This window comes from Balaenoptera musculus, chromosome 11, assembly GCF_009873245.2.
Source record: "Balaenoptera musculus isolate JJ_BM4_2016_0621 chromosome 11, mBalMus1.pri.v3, whole genome shotgun sequence".
NCBI classification, from domain to species: Eukaryota; Metazoa; Chordata; class Mammalia; order Artiodactyla; family Balaenopteridae; genus Balaenoptera; species Balaenoptera musculus.
Window position 1 is genome coordinate 2,183,150 of NC_045795.1, and position 11,589 is coordinate 2,194,738.

The window sequence follows — 11,589 nt, forward strand, 5'->3', positions numbered from 1 at the left end:
ACATTAACTAAAGTATCATTTCTTTATTTTTATGGGAAATAAGTATAAAGAGGAGTTCTCACAGTTTCTTCCCACACTGCAAAGGCTGCCTGTCCCACCTCAACACCTCTGCGTGAGATTAGAGTTCATCCCATCGAGGCCTCTGTTGATGGCAGGAGCCATGCCTTATTAGCCTTTATATCGCCCCCATTGTCTGAAACTAAGTGCAGGCAAACAGTAAATATTCCTCCAGTAAAGAAAATACCCCGAATATATGGCAACCAGAGAACCCAGCTATTTCCAACCCACACGGAAGCAGGTTAGAGACAGAAAAGAGACCAAGTCATTTATACAGGTGGAAAAAAAAATCACAGTTGTCCAGACTTTTCTAAAACAATATTCAATACTAGAAGATGATAGAACAATTCCTATAAAATTTTCAAGGAAAGTGTGCCCAAATATTTGTATATCCAGTTACATTGCCTTTTAATTTTAAAGGTAACAAATAAATATTTTTGAACGTAGAAGAACTGAGGAAATGTAGTTTCTGTGAGTCATTTTGGAAAGAAAAAAAAAAAAAGGATCCAGAGAATGTAGAAATAGAAATAAATGTTAGAAAGTTTGACTGTTTGAAAGCACGTGACCTAAGAGATAATGGTATCTCTGAATATAGCCCAGAAACAGATACAGAAGCCCTTCAGTTGAGGAGTTCTGTGGAAATGCTCTTCCAAGATGCTGGTAGTGACCCTGGCCAAGGACCTGAGGCTGCCGGATCATCATCAAGTTCCCTGTAAATTGGAATTATTACCTCCTTACAGGGAATTGGTTGTTTGCCAGTTTATTCTGGAAGCTTCTCTGCTACAAAGAGTAGAAGATTTCAAGTGATGGAACAACAGATGCCCAGACATTGAAAAATGTCCCATGAAAATATAAAATTCTCAACAAATTGTAAGATTTTAGAGAGAAGATCAAAGCAACAAAGGTATCTCTTGAAGAACTCAGGATGCAAAATAAGAGTCTGTCTGAGGAGGTGAGTGGGCTTAGAGACACGCCGGGGCCTTGAAGAAAGGAACCAGATTGCAGTAGAAAATCCGCTTCTTATTTTGATGACTAAGGATAAATGCCATGGAAAGAAACAGGACAAGCTATTGGGAAGTCAAAATTCTATGGAAATAACACAGTTTTTATGAGGAATTCTGTAAAACTCACAGAGGCCCTCCCCAGCAAAATGCTGTAATGAAGCTAAATTAGCAAAGATGAAGTCTAAGGTCCACCAGGCTTACGAAGAAAATGACTAAATTTAAGAGCAGCGCGGAGCAGCGATGGAGGAATGAGAAATGCTCTGAGCTCAGTGAACTAATAAAATTACGTGGAAACTCTTAGAAAGATGTGTGAGGAGGCTCGCTTGCAGAGAAAAGGAAATTGAAGTTTTAAATCATTGCATTTTGCAGTGGAAGCACAGGCCAATCACTGGAGTGACATTATTTTTAAAGAAACCAGAGAAGGAGGAAGATGAAGAGCTCACAGACAAATCTTTGCTAAATCCTTTGTTTCCAACATAAGCTGACTGCTGAGAGGTCAGTCGGACTGACATTTGGCCGAAATTCTGCTGGAAAATGAAAGAAAAAACCTTGCAGCACAAAGCAGAGATCTGTAATGACCTCTCTCAAAAGAAATACCATACAGGGTTCTGAAAACGCAGCTGCTTCACGACTGGTATAAATGGGAAAAGAAACGCAGAAGCCGCCGGCTGCAGAGGAAGTGAAACCTTACAAGCAGAGGAAGAAGACACACTGAATGCAGAATGGCAGCAGAGAGATCTCACAAAACCCCAGGCTGACCCTCGTGGGGGAAGCAGGTGATAGCTGGCCCGCTGTTCTCGCTGGAGTGGAGGGGAAATATGCCAACTGAGGACAGAAATTGAGGCAGTCAAACGTGTGACTTCCGGAGAGAAATCCCCTTCTCCCCGCTGCTCTGCTCACACCCACGAGGACGCGGTACCCACAGCTCTGGATTTCTCTTCTCTTAGGGAAGAGATACGCCCCAAATGATCTGCGGATGGGCCAAGGGGATCATATGCAGTTTCTGGAACAAATTTGCCTCTGCCACGGGCTCCAGGAGCCATCATCAGTAAACCCAGAAACCTCTTCCCTTTGACAGTGATGATGTCACAGGTGAGGCTGGCCTCAGAGAACCCCGGCTTTCAACTGGAGGACGGAGGGTGCCCACGGGGTCCGCTTGGACACCTCCTCACCGTGGGTGGCTTCCGGCCTCTGCGCCGTCTCCCACCCCTTGCTCCCACCGGGCTCCCCCTCCAGGCCTAGGGAACACTGCCCCCTCGGAGCAGGCTCTCACATGGGGGGAGGCCCTGCAGAGCCCGGCTCTAGAATCCCAGGCCCTCAGTGCTCTGTTCTGACCTCAGGCAGCCTCCCCCGCCCTCCTCCCATCCCAGAGCCCTGCACTGCTTGCCTCCACCTTTTGCAAGATTCAGGAATGTCTTCAGGCTCCAGAGGTGACCTTGTCTCGTGGCTGCTCACAGGACGACTGTCAGGCGTCTCCCAGACCCTCGTCGTGACGATGAACGGGCTGCTGGAAACATCCCTGTGCTTCAAACCCATTTCTATTGTTCTCTTTTGTATTGAATTTTTTATTTTCCCAGGCTGACCTGAAGTTGTGCCCTCTGAGCCACAAATGAAGAAGACTCTGCAGATGCCGCCGCCTACAGCAGTACCTGTTTTATTTTGGTTACCACAATTCAAGTAGTTGGCAAATTACTTTAAACATTATGAAAATATGATGAAAATGAAATACCTTTAACAAATATTTTTAAAGTTCAGAATTGTTGTCAAGGTACCTTAAGAGGGAGAAAGAAAAAACCTCATTGTACTTTGAAGTGTAGTGAGGTGCCCACCTTTGCATCGTAACAATTTCCTCACTTGGGAATCAGATGATCTGGAATGACCACAGGGGCCTGTTCCTTTGTCCTAGTCGCTGCCTTCATCCTGGAAACCGATTGAAATTAGGTGTGTTCCCGAGCGGGTTAGCACTCTGCCACTTGAAAGGTGCACAGACTTCTCAGGCCCAGCTTTTTTCATGACCAGAAGGACAGGGGAGAGTGGGTTATGTCACAGTGGAGGGTGAGGGTGAGGAAACAGAGCTTGCTTCCCAAAGCCACTCCGGTTCTGACGTTTTCCCCAGGTGGGCAGAGGAAAGGGCCTGGTGGGCCTTTCCCGGGGAGGGGAGAGCGGGACGGCTCTGGCCTCCTCCCGAGGGTGAGCTGGGACCCCCATGGTGGGGTCAGGGCCAGGGTCTTGGCCTCTGGAGGTGCTGTCTTGCAGCTGGCACACCCAGCTTGATCCTTTAAAGTGGACTTAGAGGCCACCGAATTCATCCAACAAATATTTGCCGTGTGTCAGGCCCTGTTCTAGGCCCAGAAAGACAGCAGTGAATGAATCGGGCAGAAACCCCTGCCCTCCTGGAGCTAAGCTGCAGCCGAAGTTGTCAAGTTAGAAAAGTATGGTTCTTGGTTTTTGATGTTTTTTCTTCCTTATTTCCTTGCCCTCATTGGTTTTGTTCATCCTGTTTTTATGCTTCTCCAAGCCTTTCTTTTCTCTGTTAAATCAAGTGTGTGGTCAGATGGGTAATTAAAGGTTGCAGACACCTGGTGACAGTGAGTCTGGGACGGCTTGTGAGACGAGGTGCGGTCAGGTGCGTCACGCTGACACTCGCGGTAACGACACTAACCCATCCTCCAATCTCCTCCCACCCCCCTACCCCTGTTCTGTTTCTCTCTGAATGATTATAGATCCTGGTGTGAGAAAACAAGCGATTGAGTCTGGGATTTTGTTGGAAAAAAAAATAAAAAACAAGGAAGCAAACTCTCCGCCTAAAAATTGGCATCTTTAGTCATTACAGGGTCATCACGAAGGTGACTGTTAGGCCGAAGGCAAAGGTGAACCTACTTTCCGTTGTCACCTTGAAGCCTTTTTGCTACAGACCAGCCACAGGGGGAGAGAGAGAGAGAGAGACAGAGAGAGAGAGAGAGGGGGGGAGAGAGAGAGGGAGAGAGAGAGAGAAGGGGAGACTGAATCTCCCTAGGGCCCCAATCAAACTCCTGGGAGAGGGACTCCGCGTGGCCCCAGGCTCCACGTCTGCTGGGCGAGCACGCCAGGAGCCCACCGCGGTGTCGGCCAGGGTGCCAGGGAGGGGCCTTGTCTGGGAAAGTGTGCGTGAGCGGCAGACGGGGTGGGGTGCAGGGGGGTGGGAGGCTGGGCGTGGGGAGCTCCGTGACCCCCGTGGAGGGTTTTCATTTTAGCCGCGAGACGGCGATTCACTGAAGACCCCCGCCGTCTGCGGCCCCTTAGCTGAGGCCTGTAGCAGCTGTGAGAGTCTCCAGAGCCCACGGGGCTCTGTGAAGCTGGCAGGTAAGCCTGGTTCTCCTTGCCTCGAGCCCCACGCGGGTCTGAGCGGTGAGAGGGGCAGCTGCAGGCCTGCGGCTCCCCGCCCCCCCCCCCCCGGGCTCCTTCCTCCACGGGCTGCAGGGTGTCCGCGGTGTCTGCGCAGGAGGGATGGTCTCGGAGGGCGGGGCGCTCGCCCCGCAGCCTCAGCGGCCATCCTGCAGGTCCCTGGAGGGCCGCAGGCGGGTGCGGGCCCGTCGAGCACAGGGGTTGCGTTGCTGTCGCTCTTGTCGCTGGACTGGGCCGTGCGGAGGCCAGGGCCGGGATACAGGAGAAGCGCGGGTCAGGGAGCCGGTGACGCAGTTAGACGTGTGGTGACGTCCTCTTGAACCTGGAGCGAAGCCTTAAAGACGCCACCAAGGGGAGCCCAGGTCGCACAGACGAAGCGGGAGAGCAGAGTGGGAAGAACGTCCAGTTTGGGCTCAAACTGCGACCTAAACGGAGAAACTAGGGAATACGGACGCTCCCCCGGGTTGCTGACGTGTGGACGTGAGGCTCAGGCAGCGGGCCCCAGCGCCAAGTGGGGGGAACGACTTGGGAACGACTGTCACCGGTAGATGAGGGGATGGGAGGGCATAGGACCTTGTGCCAAAATGGTTGGGAAGAACCCAGCGTCAGAACTGGGACCCGGAATCGCACCGCCGTGCTGCAACTGGAAGGAAAGTACAAGGAGTTGCGAGGTGGAAGTGGGCAAAGCACAGACTTCACGCCTGGAATCCTGTGGGCAAGGAGGTGGCTCTTCAGCCTTGGCCTCCGCAGCCTGGTGCTGAGGCTTCAGGTGGGCTCGCTGTGGGGCTGGTGATGGCGGGAGGGCAGGCCTGGGCAAGCAGTGGGCGATGGCTGAACAGCGGTACTTCTGGGCTGGGAAGCCTTGCTGGGGGGGGAGGTGCTCTTAGCAGCAGCTTCCAGAGAGCAGTGCCCAGAAAGGGGGCGACTGACCCAGTGGGGCCCTTGGAAGTGAAGTTGATGCAGAAGTTTACAGGAGAACTGCAACGTTAGTAACAATTTGTGATTTGCTCTGGATTCTCGGAGTGTTACCAACCTGAGTCCTTGGACTCTTTTTTTTTTTTTTTTAATTCATTTATTTAATTTTTGGCTGCATTGGGTCTTCGCTGCTGCACGCAGGTTTTCTCTAGTTGCTGAGAGAGGGGCTACTCTTTGTTGTGGTGCGCGGGCTTCTCATTGCGGTGGCTTCTCTTGTGGCGGAGCACGGGCTCTAGGCACGCGGGCTTCAGTAGTTGTGGCACGCGGGCTCAAGAGCGCGGGCTCAGTAGTTGTGGCGCACGGGCTTAGTTGCTGCGCAGCATGAGGGATCTTCCCGGACCAGGGCTCGAACCCGTGTCCCCTGCATTAGCAGGCAGATTCTTAACCACTGTGCCACCAGGGATGCCCTGGACTCTTTAATCAATAGAAATCTGTAAGAGGCCAGAGGAGAACTCCAGGCAAGGCTTTATTAGGACTCTGCAGCACGAGGGAGCGAAAACAAGTAGCAGGTGCCCTTGCTTGCTCCCTGAGGAGGGCAGGCTGGTCCCTTAAATGGGCTGCAGATGGGGCGGATCAGAGGTGTAGCTTAGGTGGACTGCCCACCCCTCTGGTGACGCCGTGTGCAGGGGGCATGCGCAGGACCCTGCTTTTGCTCCCGGCACCTCAGAAGTGGCAGCTGGGTTTTGGCCTTGTTGTTCATAATTTGCCCCAGCTGGGCATGCTGGGCATTTTTCATCCCTTATAGTGTCTTTGTATTTTGGTGCTTTAGGAGGTGTTTGTTCAGGTGCAAGCACTGCAGCAAAGGGTCCCAGGTCCCAGGCTGTGTCAAGAGGACCTGGTATAGTTTGGGCAGCAGTGTGTGTGGAGGCTTCTTAGGGTGATGAGACTTGGTTAAATACATCGTGTGACTGTATTTGACCTTCTGAGCTAGGGTCACCCTTTTTTTAAAAAAAAATTAATATCAGTAAAACACACATAACGTAAAATTTACCGTCTTAACCATGTTGAAGCACACAGGTATGTAGTATCAAGTGCATTCACACTGTTGTGCAACCATCACCACTGTCCATCCACAGAACTCTTTTCATCTTGCAAAACCGAAACTCTGTCCCCATTAAACCCTAACTCCCCATTCCTCTCGCTCATGGGGCCCTGCCCCACCATCTACTTTCTGTCTCTCTCAGTCTGACCCCTCTAGGGACCTCATAGAAGTGGAACCATCAAGTATTTGTCCTTTTGTGTCTGGCTTATTCACTGGAGCACCATGTCCTCAAGGTTCCTCTGTGTTGTAGCCTGTGTCGGAATGTCCTCCCGTTTTAAGGCAAGGTCACCACTCTAAGTGGGTGTCCGGATGCTCAGATGAGGCTTTTCATTGGGGGGATCTGGCTGAATTTAATCCTCCCTTTTCCTCTGTCTCGCTGCCCTTTCTCAGCTCATCTCTCTCCCTATCCATTTAACAGGCTCTGAGCCCGCTCTGTCCTATGCCCCCAGCTGTGTCCTCAGTGCTGACCCCACCTTCTGAGCGCCCTGCACTTTCCCCCCCTTGGTGCCTGTGCCCAGCCCAGGCCTCCCACCTGGTCCATCTGACTCCTCTGCATCCTCCCACTCCACTCCACCTCTTCCAGGAAGCCCTCCTAAGGGCTCAGTCTGCGCTGGGTGAACCGCCCAAGTCACTCTGCTTACTTTTAGCCCAGCCCTTACTGAGCTGCATTGTAGCTATTTGCTTTTCCATTTCTTTCTCTAGAAAGAGCTTTGTCTTCCTCATTTTTTTTTTTTTTTGTTCCCCTGGTGCCTGGCACAAAGTAGTCGTTCAATAATTGTTTGTAGGATAAACATATGCATGAATAAGTGAAAAACTGCTTGGGAACTCACCTCTGTGCAAGCCAGGGGCCATCATTAGGATCAATGGGCTTAATTGCTGCATTTTATGGACTGAGATAAAGACCTTTTTGGTGGAGACTGATGAAGTCTGGGGTGAATACGGAAGGGACCAGTACCGTTTAGATCTGGTTCTGCGCAAAGGTAGTATGTAGAACAGCTGCCTTTAAAGGCCTCCTGCTCTCTGAGTCAGTACACAAACATCTGTAGAGACACACAGATTCTTAAGCTATTCAAGGATAGATTCAGAAAGTGCTCAGAGCACAGCGCACGGCTCCACGGCTGTCCTAGCGGACACTGCACACCTTCCAGAGCCCCTTGGTGGCCTCCGTCCCTCGCCCCAGACAGTACCGCGGTCCTGACCCGTGGCACCAGGAATCCAGCGGCGCTGGATGCGTCTGCGCCCCTCACTGTGAGGTCCATTCATCCCGGTGCGATGCGCGTTCACACACCCGCGCTCCCGGCCCTGCGACGCGGTGCGTGGATGGAGGGGTGCCGCCCTCCCTCTGCTCGCGGCCCGGGGAGCGGGGTGGGCAGCCGGGGGCGGGGCGCGCGCTCAAGGGCATCTTTGTGCCCCCGGCACTCAGCGCGGGGCCTGGAGCACAGATGGCCTCAGTAAATGTTTGCCGAGTGAACCCGTGAATGGGCGTTTTGTCTCTGGATCTTTTCATTTTTTCCCTTGGCTTGCTCCCCGCTCTCCTTGAAATACAGCTGCTTTCATGGGCCGCGTCTTCCTTTATTGGGTCGCTGGGCTCGTCTTCAGGGCCAGGAAGAAAACACCAGAAACGGACCCGCCCAGCAGCCATGTTCCGGGCAAAGGAGGTCTCCTTTGTGCCAAGAGCAGACCCGTCTACACACTAGGAGGGGGCTCGGGGCCGAGGGGCTGGCCCACGGGCCGTGACTCACGCAGCGTCCGGGCACCAAGGCGGGGAAGGGGCTTTGACATTCTTGAGACACCCCCCAACGTGCCGAGCAGCCAGTCCCATCGGCCCCTCCCACGGCAGGGCCTCTGCGGATGGATTCCTGCATCACATGATCCTTTCAGCAGGAGACACACACACGCACACACACACGCGCGCACACACGCACGCACACACGCGCACACACGCAGGCTTTTGTTCCCTGTCCTCCGTGTCTGCTGATGGCGGGCTCAGCTCTGAAGTGTGGGCGAGGATTCTGCGAAAGCCTCAGGGGCTGCGCCCAGAGGCGGGCCCGGCGCTGGGCATAGGGATTAAGCTCCATCTTCCGCCGGCAGCTGTGTCTCTGCTTCCTTGCGAGTCTCATAGTGCCACCGACCCCACCTGCGCCCCGGAGCCTTCAGGTCACCCCCCCCAACACAGTCACACGCACGACGACCACATTTCCCCGCCCCAGGGGGTACACGCCATCCGTGAAAAGGGTCCCCCTCTAGGTGTGTGACTTTGCTTATCTGAAAAGTGCTGAGTCACAAAGTAAAATCACATTGAGACCAACACTTACTTCACTGAAATAGGAAACACCGGGATTGTGGGGAATTCTGAGGTCCGGGAGGAGAGACAGCAGGTCCCACTGACGTTGGTGACACGGCCCCAGCGTCGCTGTCCGCCTTCAGGGCCACAGCAGATGTCCAGCTGTGGGAGCTGCCGTGGGAGGGCGGCGTGGAGCAGCCCCCCACCCCGACACCCCGCAGCCTGTGCACCCCCTCCACCCTGGCTCCCCGCGGCGTTCAGCCCCGCCCCCTGACGGGGGAGGGGGCCCCGGTGGTGCCCATAGAGGCCATGCTCCGCCCGCAGTGACCAAGTGCCTTCTGGGCCTCTTGTCTATCCTGGGCTTCATTCCCTTGTTTGAAAACTCGAGTCACAACACCCACCTCACAGGATCGTCGTGAGGGTCTCCCACTCATGACCCCCTCCCGCCGGCTGGGCTTCTCTGCCTGCAGGACACACGCTCCCCGGCCTGGCTCACAAGCTTCTCCCTGTCCGCCTGATTGTCCCCCATCAGGCCCGGCGCCCTGCCCGGACTAACCTGGCCCCCAGCTCCCCGCACAGTGCGGCCCTGCACCCACCCCCCCATTGTTAATTATCGTCTGGTGTCTGCCTGGGGGTCAAGATGAAATGCTCTTCCCCCAGCTCCGTGCGCCCTAGAAGCTTCTGGGAGAAGCAGGGGTCAGTGGCGTGAGGACACACGGCCACGCCCCTTGTTGGAACCCCCTTTCCTGCTTTGCTCCCCTAAATCCTGGGCTTGTGTCGTCCTTCCCGGGGACTGTGGGCACCCACGTGGCTGCTCCCCTGGCCAGCCGGACTGGGGGGAACCTTTTTATTCGTCGCTCATGGGTCAGTCAGAGGCAAGGACCAGACCTGCTCCGTCCTAGGGTGGAATTGGGGCTCCTGCCGAGTCCGGCGTGGAGTGAGGGCGTGGGAGGCCGGTCTGCGGCCGGCGCTGAGCAGGTTAACCTCGGGGGTGGGGGCAGGCGGGGCTGTACTGAAGCGTAGTTGATAAACAAACTGTATTGACATCTTTCAAAGAGTTACAGAAAAATCTCAGGGCGGATGATTCTGTGATCACAGTGACAACTTGTGTCTGCCCACTTTAAGGTTTGTTTCCCTCTGGAGCAAACTGATAGGAATATCTAATTTTCCTTTGGTGCCAGAGCCTGATGACATCAGGACTTGGGCAGGGGTTTCTTTTGCGAGCTAAGGAAAGCTCTGGGACAGCTGCTGCCAGCACAAATATTTTGTCTGCACTTGTGGAGACTGGGCGGGGAAGACCAGGGAAGAGGTGGACGCACTGGGCATATAGCTTTTGGAGGATTCGAGGACTGACAGGGGAAATTAAAAAAGAAATAGGAACGGTTCTGATAGCCCCCAGGAAGGGGAACATTCTGGAAGACTTCCCTGGAAACAGACTGCTCATATTAGGCAATTTTGGTTGGAGAATCTAATCCTCCTATTTCAAAAATGAGGTAAGAGGAAAGCCACTTTAAAGGACTCACTCTGTCACGTTGAGAATAGATGGTAAGGGGATGAGGGTGGGGCAGGGGGACCATTTAGAAGGTTAGCGCCTGAGTCCAGACAGCAGGCGACGGCGGAGGTGACGCACAGAGCTAGTAGGATTTGCTGATGAGGGAGACGCAGGTGTGAGAGGCGGACGCAGGTGTGAGGGGGAGATGCAGGTGTGAGGGGGAGACGCAGGTGTGAGGGGGAGGTGCAGGTGTGAGGGGGGGACGCAGGTGTGAGGGGGGGACGCAGGTGTGAGGGGGGACGCAGGTGTGAGAGGGGGACGCAGGTGTGAGAGGGAGACGCAGGTGTGAGAGGGAGACGCAGGTGTGAGAGGGAGATGCCTGAACACCTACAAATCAGGGGCCGCGTTCCGAGGGGGGAGACAACGGGGGTGGGGGGCAGGCTTCCTGGGGGACCCTTGTAAAGTTAGAGGTCTCTAGGCACATTCAGATGGAGATGCTGGGTGGGCAGCCGACCTTATAGGGTTGGGGCTCAGGAAGGAGGCTGGCCCCAGAGACACAAATTTGGGAGAAGTCAGTGTGTAGGAGCTTCGTAAGCTATGGGCTGGGGGGCGAGAGGGAGAGCAGCTAGGGGAGAGGGTGGACCCCAGAACAGAGGAGGCTGGGACTGTGACCCAGCACGAGGGGGAGACAGCCCGGAACAGCCTGGAAGCCACGGCAGCCCAGGCTGGGAGGAGACCGTGTCAGGCTCCGGCTCTGACACGCCGGGCTCTTTGGCGGCCTCAGTGGCAGCAGCTCGGTGACGGGAAGGGCAGCCCAGGGGAGTGAGTTCAGGAAAGAAAGGGTGAGGAATTGCAGGGGTGGGGGTGATCAGAGTCAATGGGGAGACAAAAATAGGTTTGAAGGATGTGTCTACACCCTGGCGGGAATAGTCTGGAAGCAGGGGAGGGGGGCGGAATCCTCCAGGGCACCACCCAGAGATACAAACCTCTGGGTGGTGCCCTGGAGGTTAGGCAGGGCCAGTGTGTGAGGAGGGCTAATCTTTATCCACAGGCACAGGACGGAGGTGGACTTAAGTTCAGTTGGAGAAGGTTCGTCGGCTTTGGTGGGGGAACAGATCTGGAGTAGGCTGCGGGTTATCATGTACTCTTCGGGTTAGACAATGACTCAGATAGTTCAAGCACTTGGGGTGGTAGACGCAGCTTTGGGCCTCGCCTCCTGACCTCAGGCCTCTGGAAAATCTGGACAACGCTGGTTGGCAGATGCAGAGGCTCTCAGTAAGTCATGATCTGTTTTGTCACTGTGGCAGGGACATTGGTGCTCATCAAACACTCCATCTGCCCCCCACAGCTT